The sequence below is a fragment of the Magnolia sinica genome, chromosome 1, assembly GCF_029962835.1.
Source record: "Magnolia sinica isolate HGM2019 chromosome 1, MsV1, whole genome shotgun sequence".
Taxonomy (NCBI): Eukaryota; Viridiplantae; Streptophyta; class Magnoliopsida; order Magnoliales; family Magnoliaceae; genus Magnolia; species Magnolia sinica.
Genome location: NC_080573.1, coordinates 48,494,703 through 48,505,879, shown reverse-complemented (window position 1 = coordinate 48,505,879; position 11,177 = coordinate 48,494,703). Strand labels below are relative to the sequence as shown.

The following is an 11,177-nucleotide window of genomic DNA, read 5'->3' as shown; positions in this document are numbered from 1 at the left end:
CAGGAGTTTCTTTTGACACTGTTGTGTTAACTAGCCCCTAACTTTGGCTGATGGTAAATCTTTTACTATATTATTCTCCGAATGCTTCTATCTATATGAGTTTGCATACATCAGCAATCTCATTCTAGTGCATACATTCACCTCTCCCTTCTATGCATTATTTGATTTTCATTTGTTGGTATTTTGTATGGTTTTCTGCATTATTCCCAGAATTTTATCTGACATTGGAAGATCTATTACGGGTTTATTACTTATGGCAGGCAACAAATGAAAATCTTCCACCAAATGTGGTCAAATAACTTGCCAAGGAATCGAAAAATCTTGATGAAATCCCACCAGAGGGCATTAAAGTATGTATAAATGATGATGATTTCTCCACTATATTTGCCGATATTGAGGGTCTAGGTAGGTGACTTATCATCAGAAATGCCTTTCAATCCGGTATTATTCTTTACAAACTTGACTAGAGGGCATGGTTTAACATCTCGTGCAGCTGGAAATCCATACGAAAATGTTATTTTCCGCATGAAGCTATTATTATCACATGACTTTCCACACTCGCCACCTAAAGGTGTGATAATATACATTTTTCACATTTTCAATGATATTTTAGTGACGAAGTACGTCGTGCTCATTTCACTTCCATGTACCTCTCCCGTCTCTGTAAGTTACTTTCTGACAAAAAACTTTCATCCAAACATTGCAAGTAATGGCGAGATCTATGTCAATACGCTAAAGAAGGATTGGAATCCAAGCCTTGGACTGCGATATGTTCTGCTTGTAAGTCCGTAACATGTTTTACGTCTGAATTTTCTTGTGACTTAAAAAGTTTTCATTCTTTCATTGAAGTCGAACATCATACATGTATAGTCTAGAAGGGATATATGCATCTATCTAGCAACCAAAAGGCACAAGCCTAATATCAATTGTCTTGCCTTCCAAACAAACAAACACTGTGGATTCAAATTTAGCAACAGATGTTCTTGCTACAAAGGCCATTCGAAAACATTTATCCATGGTTGAATATTTGTTACACAACTCCCATTTGTTATTACTTGAGAGGTCGTATGCAATTCACAAAGATTATTCTACTCTTCTATCAGGCGGAAGACTACAAGGAGGACCAAGCAGGTAGAGGCAACGTCGGCTGAGGTGCGAGAAATGATAAATGATATGAAGACACGATAGACTCAATTGGAGGAAATGTTGCACACCCTCATGTCACACCAGCCCCAATCACATCCTCAGTGGTAAGTTGAATGCCATATTTAAATTATGCAAGTAGTATAAAATATTCACTAATAATATTTTATTTTAATAATTTTATAGATTTTGTTGTAGATTGGTGTTATCTTCCCAGGCTGCACCACATTATCGATGACGCACATTTCTTTTTTTATTATTTATTTTTATTGGACGATTTGGACATGTGTACTTTTTTTTATTTTTTGGATAATTATAAATTTAATTATTTTGTTTGATCTCATTACTTTTTATACTTCAATGGATGATATGAATATTGATTAATACAAGTTATTTTGTGTAATTAAGTTGAATCAAATAAAAAAATTGATGCCATTTTGTGATATGTAATGGTGACGTGTTAGCTCTTCGTTAATATTTTGTGACAAATTGTTAAGTCATGGCAAATAATTAAATCATTAGCGACGACTTATTGTTTTTGTCACTACATAGAATTTGTGACATCGTATTTGCGATATAATTAATGATGATCAACAATCGTCTCCACAAAGGCTTTTACGACGACTTTATGATTTTTTTAGTAATAAGTGGACTCCTTGCAATACGTCTTTATTCATGACGATTTTTATTCACGACTATATGCAATGGCGATGTATAAAATCATCGCAAATAAGTTTTATTTAGCGACGCTGTATTAAGTCATCGCAAATAATTATTATTTGTAACAAAATTGGCGACAAACAATACTCATCGCAAAAAAACTTTTATGACAAGTGTGAGGTTATTAGCGACAATGAAGACTTGTCGCAAAATGTCTTTATTCGTAATGACTTTATATGCAATGAGGACGTGTAAACTCATCATAAATAAGCTTTATTTAGCGATGTTGTATTAAGTCATCGCAAATAATTATTATTTGCAACAACATTGGCGATAAGCAACACTCGCTGCACAAAATTTTTTATGATAAATTTAGGTTTGTTAGCGACGACAAGGACTCGTCATAACACGTCTTTATTCGTGACAAGTATCATATTTAGTGATGTTTTACGATATGCAATGACAACATGTCAAATCATCGCTAATTAACTATATGTTGTGGCAAGCTATTAGGTCATCGCAAATAGTTGAGTTATTGGCAACGAGTTGACACTTTCGTCGCTAAATAGAATTGGTGATGCCGTATCTGCATCAAACGTAGCGACGAGCACAGTCATCGCTAAAAGTTTTTAGTGACGACGAGGACTCGTCGCAACACGTCTTTATTCGCGACGAGTCTCATATTTAGCAACATTTTATGATATGCAATGGCAACGTGTCAACTCGTTGCTAATTAACTATATTTTGCGATAAGTTATTAGTTTGTCACAAATAGTTGAGTTATTGGGGACGAGTTGCCGTTTTCGTTGCTAAATAGAATTAGTGACGCCGTATCTGCATCAAACATGGTGATAAGTACAGTCGTCACTAAAAGTTTTTAGCGACGAGTTGACTTGTCACGAAAACACTGAATTGTTGTAGTGTTCCTTAGTTGTTTTCAGGCTTTCTTCTAGGGTTTTAGATCCAATCATGTCTATGGTTAGCTAAACCTCTTAACCAGGGCTAAGAGGTGAAGCTTGTAGCATGATGGGATGTTTCTATTACTTTGATTCATATTTATGTTGAACTCCATTGATTCAAATTTCATATTTAAGGAATACTTACAGTTTTTAATGGTTTATTGTGACTCGAATTACAGTAAATCTATAATAGCTTTGAGTATCTTCTTTTCCTGATTTGAGATTGTGAAATTAGTAAGTCATATTGTTCACCATCGTCCCTTGAGCATGGTAGGTTGATGGAATCTTTCCTACTCGTCATAATTGTCATGCCCCAAACTCGGGAACCGGGCTCACAAAATTCCTGATCACTGAATTCGGTGCTGATAGCCTCCATAGTACCCTATTCTCGGCTCCCAGCGCCCATATGCCAGATTCCGATCATGGGATCCTACAAGGAGGATTTTTAGTATGATTTTTTTGGTAAAGGAGTATAACCATAAGCATAGCCAAGTCACAACAACATCATCACCACATATCCACTAATAAAGTCATTTGAGTACAATGTTGAAAGGGGAAAATACATATATATGAAATAAAATTCCAAAGCTCTGGCACCTTCTCCTGACTCAACGCTGCTACGACCTAACGTCATCTGCACGCAATGGTCATGCATAAGCTTACTATGAAGCTTAGAGGGTGGTGTACGTGTGTGTGCAAAGCATGTGTGAAGCATATAATTTCAGTCTAAGCGGAATACTGACAAGTCTATAAGTCATTCAATATCAGAGTATGCAATGCAGATCAACTATGCAATGTGAAGTCATAGTGAGCCAAATATCAGATGCCGAGGATGCAATATAATATGTAATTCTTGACGAGTCACGAATACCATCAGCCTCATCTATGTCATATAAATGAAGAAACATACCAATGCAAATGTCATATGCCGAGGATATAATGAAATATGCAGATCCTGGCGAGTCCATAATAACATCAATGTTGAGGGTCAAATATTATATATCAGACCCCTGTTATTGCCTGGATTTACAAACATGGGACTGTTTGTCGGCCCGATTTAATCGTGTTTGTGATGCAGGGCGTATTTACGAGCCTGGACTGGGAAAGGGTACTAAAAGCATGGATTTAACGGTTTGAAGTCACCAAGGCAAGCGACGGACGCCAGGAGACCAAGATCGACAGATTTGCATACCAGGGATCCAAGAAAATCGAGAAACTGAAGCTCAAGTGGCCCAAAAGACATCCAGAATGCAAGATCAGAGGGTTCCCACCATCCGTTCAACTCGAAACTTTATACATGGCCAGGGACCCACAAATTAACCATACATATCGAATTTCAACCCTCAAATCCCTCCAGAAGTGGCCCAACAGACAGATCAGCCCCTTGAATCGTTATGTGGGGCCCACCTGATATCTGGATATGCTTCAATTTTGGTCTCAACCCCTTAAATCAGGTGAGAAAAGAGATGGACGGGGTGGATTTTTCACATACATCATAGTGGACCCCACGTGTACATGTGGGAGTGCACAGGCAGTGCACTCCCGCAACACACCAGGCCGGCCGCCCGGTCAAAACGGGCGCTGACCTGTCTCTCCGTAAGACAGCCAGCGGATGGATAGCGGCCATCCAATATTGAGTTGTGGGGCCCATACATCGTTCAAACTGTAGATCTGGACCGTCTATTCGATCCTTTGGATGGCCAAGACCAACATATAGGTGTCCGTTTGCCACCTTGCAAGCAGTTGTATGAAAATCTCAGCAAAACGAAAGATGGACGTTAAAATGGGAAATTCAGTGGACCGCATCAACGGACAGCAAAGACCACTCTTTCCCAACCGAAATTCTGAGAGAAATCTGGTGGACGGCTTGGATTTCTCATTTGAAACTGATTGTGGACCCCACCATCGTCACAGCGTAACGATTACGCAAGCTCTGTTTACGCAGTTCGGAGAAACCCAGGTTTTTTGGGCTATTGCGTATCCATAGAGAGGGTCGGATGGCCAATTCAAACCGTCCAAACACTACAAAGCTGGGCCTTCAACCTCACCATGCAGTCAGATTCCAAGGTGGGGAGGTTCGCTGTTCCAGAAATCACTCCAAAAATCAGGCTGTTTGCAGTTTCGCTGCGAAAGAGGAGTGCGTGACTCCTTGTTCTCTTCTAACCAACTTATGCACCGACTCCAGCATCCACCCACCGCCATCTCTATTGTTTATAAAAGAAGAAGAGAGAAAGAAAGGGAGGCATCTTTGCTCGGACGTGAGCACGGCTTGAAGTTGGAACGTGAAGACAGGGAGAGAAAAGAGAAGTTTTTTTTTTCTTTATCTTAATTTCTTTGCTGTGGTTTTTTTTTCCTTCTTTTTCTTTTGTTTATTTTAGCCTAATCATGCCTGTGATCGGCTAAACCTCTTAACTAGGGCTAAGAGGTGAAGCTTGTAGTCTGATGGGAGAGATGTTGCTTGTGCCTTTTGTTTTGATTGAAGGGGTTTTTGATTTAATTTTATTATGGGAATATTTTTAGTTTTTAATGGCCTGTCATGACTGAAATTACAATGGGTTTGTAATGGCTTTGAGTATTTCTTTTTCTTTATTTTGATTATGACGTCAGGAAGCCCTGTTGTTCACCGTCGTCTCCTGGGCATGGTTGGATGTCGGTACCCTTCCTAGCCTTCATAATCATCTGATTGGTTGGTATTTAGTTAAATTCTTTTGTTGACTTTGTCTCCTGGGCATGGTTTGGTGATGGAATCCATTCTAATTCATATACTTTTCATCTCTTTAAATTATATCAGAGGAAGCTCAGTTTAATTTTCATGAATTTTGAAGCAGGCATAAGATCTCCCTGATCTCTACAAGTGGATCCTCTGAATCCCTAGTTTCTTATCTCTGATTTCTCTTAAGTTTTTGATAATTATTCCACAATTATTCCTTAAATTCTATTTGATTTAGATTACATCTTAGTCCAGTTCTAGTTCTACTTAGTTTCAGATAACGTACAGGTATCAGTCCCTTGGGATTCGACCTCGGTCTTACCGAGTTTATTACTACATCACAACCCTATACTTGGGGAGTGAACAAGTTTTTGGCGCCGTTGCCAGGGATTGATGGCTACGTTTTCTGAAATTAATTAGTTTTAGAATTAGGTTAAGATTAGGATTTTACTAACTTTAGGTTAAAGGTTTTTATTTTATTTTATTTTTAGAAACTAACCTGTTTTCCTGTTTTGTAGGATCCTGAAATAACTTCTAAATTGGTAATCCCTTTCTAATTCCTCTACTTTTTCTACTTTTAGAATTATTGTTTGAGTTTTAGAAATTTTCTAATTCTAGTTCTCTTTTAATTATAGAATTTTCTATTTTCTATTTTGATAGTTTTCCCTTTTTGGAAACTAACCCAACTCAACTCTTTTGTTTTGTAGGTTGGTAAATTCTTTCTCAATTTCCTCCTTGCTATTCTAGATTAGGATTCTTTTTTAGCAAGTTTCTAATTCTAATCTCTTTTAAACTCTAACTTTGTTTCTTATTTTATTTTTAGAAATTTTCTACTTGTAGACTTTTTGTTTAAAAAACTAACTTTCCTATTTTGTAGGCCTTTAAGATAGAAATTTCTAATTCAGTAAGTTCTTTCTCTACTTTCTATTTTTCAGTTCTCTTTTAGTAATTTACTTTCTAGTTTAGGACCTTCTTCTTTTTGAAACTATTTTACTTCTATCTTTCTTTTTAAGGATTTTCTAATTCTAGACTTTCTCTTTAGAAACTGACTTGTTTGTTTTCTTTTACAAGTCTTTAACTTAGGGACTTCAATTTGGTAATTTCTTTCCAACTCTCTCTTTCTTTCTAGATTTTTTTTTCCTTTCTTAGGATTAGGTTTCGAATTTGATTGAGGGCTACGAGTGGTTCATGCCCAAGTGGGCCCGTGACAACACTCGACGTCTCTTGACAGAAGGAGGATTGGTTGAGGGGTTGACTATCCATCGCAGGACTAGACACCACTCGAAATCCCCTGAGTTAATTGAAGTTATGGCTGAAGACCAACCTCCTCTACTTCCACCCAGGGTGGAGGATAACCAAGATGAGAATGAGGTGCATCAAGCACCCCCGCCTCGTACTTTATGAGATTATCTACAACCGGCGGGAGTGAGTACGCCCTCATGCATGATTTTCCCTGAAAACACAGGACAAATGGACATAAAGCCAGGAGTTATCCAACTCCTTCCCAAATTCCATGGACTTGAATCAGAAAGTCCATATTTACATCTGAAAAAGTTCGATGAGATTATAGCTACATTATATTTTTCTAATGTATCTGAGGATACAATCAGGCTGAAACTCTTTCCTTTTTCCTTAAAAGAGAAGGCTAAGATATGGTTACATTCACTGCGTCCTAGATCCATTGGCACATGGAACGACATGCAGAGGGAATTCATAAAAAAATTCTTCCCACATCATAAAACGATTACCCTTAGAAAAGCAATCATGAACTTTGCTCAAAAGGAAGATGAAATATTCTTCCAATGTTGGGAAAGGTTTAAAGATTTGGTCAGTTCATGCCCACAACACGGATTTGAAACATGGCGCATTACAAAAATTTTCTACGATGGACTGACATCTTCCATGCGCCAAATGGTCGAGACAATGTGTAATGGAAAGTTCATTAATAAAGATGTCGACGAGCTATGGGACTACCTCGACAGTCTGGCTGAAAAAACACAATCTTGGGACTATTACCCAAAATCAAACACCACGTCTAGACCAACTCAATCTAAGGAGAAAGGCGGAATGTATCTCCTGAAAGAAGAAGATGATCTCAAGTATAAAGTGAATAATCTCATAAGAAAATTTGAGGCCATGGAAGGAAAGAAGGATAAGGTCAATGAAATTGTTTGCGGCATCTGTGATTGCAACATTCACACAACTGAAAACTGTCCTACAATACCTGCCTTTCGAGGAGTGTTGAATGAACAAGCCAATGCCGTAAACAACTATCAAAGACCTTTTACTGGACCTAACTCCAATACGTACAATCCTGGTTGGAAAAATCATCCAAACTTTAGTTGGAGGAATGGACAAACGTCTACCCCTCAAGGTTTCTTCAATCAAAATCCAAATCAAGTGAAACCTCAAGAGGAACCGGTTCAAAATTCCATATAAGAGCTGACTCAGGCAATATAGGGATTTACAGATTTTATGCAAAAGATAGATTCTCGTATGACGGTTATAGAAAAGGGAATGCTTCCTGCATAACCTCTCCCCAATCCTAAACCGCAGTACGAGATTAGTGATCCCAGCTCTTCAAATCAGATGGGGCACACTAAATCCATCACCACTCTTAGGAGTGGAAAGATCATTGATAAAACTCTTCCGATTAGGCCCAAAAAGCCTCAAGAACCAGAAGAGGACAACAATGATGGATCTAGTGATGCCCCACAAAAATTAGAACCGGAACTTCTAGAGAAGCCAGTTGCTCCGTTCCCCCAACGGTTGGTTGCACCAAAACGTCTTTCTAACTCTTAGGATATTCTGGAGGTGTTGAAACAAGTGAAAGTTAACATTCCTCTACTCGATGTTGTGAAACAGATTCCTTCATATGCCAAATTTCTGAAAGACTTATGCACGACCAAAAGACGGTAAAGTATTTAAAAGAAAATCTTCTTGACTGAGAAAGTGAGTGCCATCCTGAAGCAAGACGTGCCGTAGAAATTCAAGGATCCCGGTAGCCCAACCATATCATGTGTAATCGGGAACCATCAAATTGATCACGCACTTCTTGACTTAGGAGTGAGCATAAATCTGATTCCCTACTCGGTATATAAACAGTTAGATTTGGGTGAGATAAAACTCACCCTGACCACACTACAACTTGCTGATCGCTCTGTTCGTGTACCAAGAGGGATAATTGAGGATGTGTTAGTCCAGGTCGATAGATTTTACTACCCTGTAGATTTTATCATCCTGGACACCGAACCCATCAATAACATGAGCACTCAGATTCCCGTCATTCTTGGTCGCCCATTCCTTGCCACGTCAAATGCAATTATCAATTGCAGGAATGGTGTTATGACTATGTCTTTTAAAAATTTGACATTGGAGTCAAATATCTTTTTCAATAACGGTAGCAACTCAGAGGATGATGATGATTTCCATGACATTAACATGATTGACTCTTTCGTGAAAGATACGACACCTCTGACCTTATCCTCCGACCATCTAGAGACATGCCTGGCCCACTCCCATGATTTTGATGATGACATGATTAGGGAGACGTGCGCCTTGCTTGATACTGCACCGGTACTTGAAGTTAACCGGTGGAGGCCACAATTTGAAGAATTGCCACAAATCGATGTAGTGCCTCTACCGTCTAACCTCAAGCCGCCGAAGCTTGACCTAAAACCTTTGCCCTCTGATTTGAAATATGCCTATTTAGGTCAAGATGAGACATACCCAGTGGTGATCTCTGCCCACCTGGAGAAAGAACAGGAGAGTATGCTCATATCTACTCTCATTGAGCATAAAGGAACCCTGGGATGGACGATAGCAGACCTCAAGGGAATCGATCCCTTGATTTGTACTTACCGCATATATCTTGAGGATAATGCAAAAATCGCTTGGCAACCACAACGTAGACTAAATCCAAACATGAAGGAAGTGGTTAAGGCCGAGGTTCTTAAACTATTGGATGTGGGTATCATATACCCTATATCTGATAGTCAATGGGTGAATCCCACTTAAGTGGTTCCTAAGAAGTCCGGAATCACCATCGTAGCCAATGCTAATATTGAACTCATGCCAACTAGAGTCACTACTGGTTGGAGAATGTGCATTGACTACAGGAAGTTGAATACCGTCACGAGGAAAGACCACTTTCCTTTACCATTCATTGATCAGATCCTGGAAAGGTTAGCTGGTCATTCCTAATACTATTTCCTTGACGGGTATTCGGGCAACAACCAGATAGAGATAGCCCCTGAAGACCAGGAAAAGACCATATTTACATGTCCCTACGGCACCTTTACCTACCGAAGGATGTCATTCAGACTATGTAATGCCCCTGCCACCTTTCAGCGATGTATGCTTAGTATCTTTTCTGATATGGTAAGGCAATATCTAGAGGTCTTCATGGACGATTTCTCTATTTACGGTCCATCTTTCAGCAAGTGCTTGGAAAGTCTTAAATGTGTGCTGAAAAGATGTGAAGAAAAGAACTTGGTACTTAATTGGGAAAAGTGTCATTTCATGGTTCAGAAGGGAATTGTCCTTGGGCATATCATCTCGTCCAAGGGAATCGAGGTAGATAAGGCAAAAATCGATCTTATCTCTAACCTACCTCCACCCAAGAACATCAGAGATGTGCGGTCCTTCTTAGGACACGTAGGGTTTTACAGACGATTCATAAAGGACTTTAGTCTCCTCTCTCGTCCATTATGTAATCTTCTGCAAAAGGATGCACCATACGAGTGGACTGAGCAATGTCAGGAAGCTTTCACCAAGCTTAAGGGCATGTTAACCACTGCACCCATCATGCAGCCACCCGATTGGAGCCTTCCTTTTGAGCTTATGTGCGACGCTTCTGATTATGCTCTTGGGGCGGTTCTAGGCCAGAGAAAAGATAAGAGGCCCTACGTCATTCATTACGCAAGTAGAACTTTAAATTCTGCCCAAGTGAACTACTCGACTACGGAAAAGGAACTCCTAGCCGTAGTGTTCGCTTTGGATAAATATATGTCCTACTTGATCGAATCTAAGATCATTATCTACATAGATCATGCGGCACTTAAGTATCTTCTTTCTAAGAATGATTCTAAGCCCCGTTTGATATGATGGATCCTTCTACTCCAAGAATTTGATTTGAAAATTAAAGATAAAAAGGGAGTAGAGAACGTAGTGGCCGATCACCTTTCTCACCTTAATACCTCTGATTCCCTTGAGGTGACCCATATCAATGATATGTTCCCTGATGAACAACTGTTCAGAGTCTCCCATTCACCTTGGTTCGCTGATATTGCTAATTATCTTGCCACAGGTTCCATACCGACACATTAGATTGTGCAAGATAAGAAGAAATTTTTCACCAAGGTGCGCAACTTTTTCTGGGACGATCCATATTTGTTTAAATATTGCCCAGACCAGATCCTAAGGAGATGTGTGCCAGACGATGAGCATCAGAGTGTCATCTCCTTCTGTCACTCACAGGCCTGTGGTGGTCACTTTTCTGCTAAAAAGACCACGACCAAGATTTTACAGTGTGGCTTTTATTGGCCCACTATGTTCAGGGACACTCATGAGTTTTGCAAGGCTTGTGAGTGTTATCAAAAATTGGGAGCATTGTCCCATAGAAATATGATGCCTTTGAATCCCATCCTTATCATAGAAGCATTTGACTGCTGGGGCATTGATTTCATGGGACCATTCCCCCAATC

The 11,177-nt window shown here is 39.3% G+C and overlaps 1 non-coding gene across 1 annotated transcript; it reads right to left on the bottom strand.

Annotated features, from left to right (window-relative positions):
* Positions 1-7,218: 7,218 nt before the first annotated feature.
* LOC131222388 (small nucleolar RNA R71) lies at positions 7,219-7,325 on the bottom strand. Its single transcript, XR_009160024.1, has one exon. It is a non-coding gene; the product is annotated as a small nucleolar RNA R71 (small nucleolar RNA).
* Between the last annotated feature and the right edge of the window lie 3,852 nt (positions 7,326-11,177).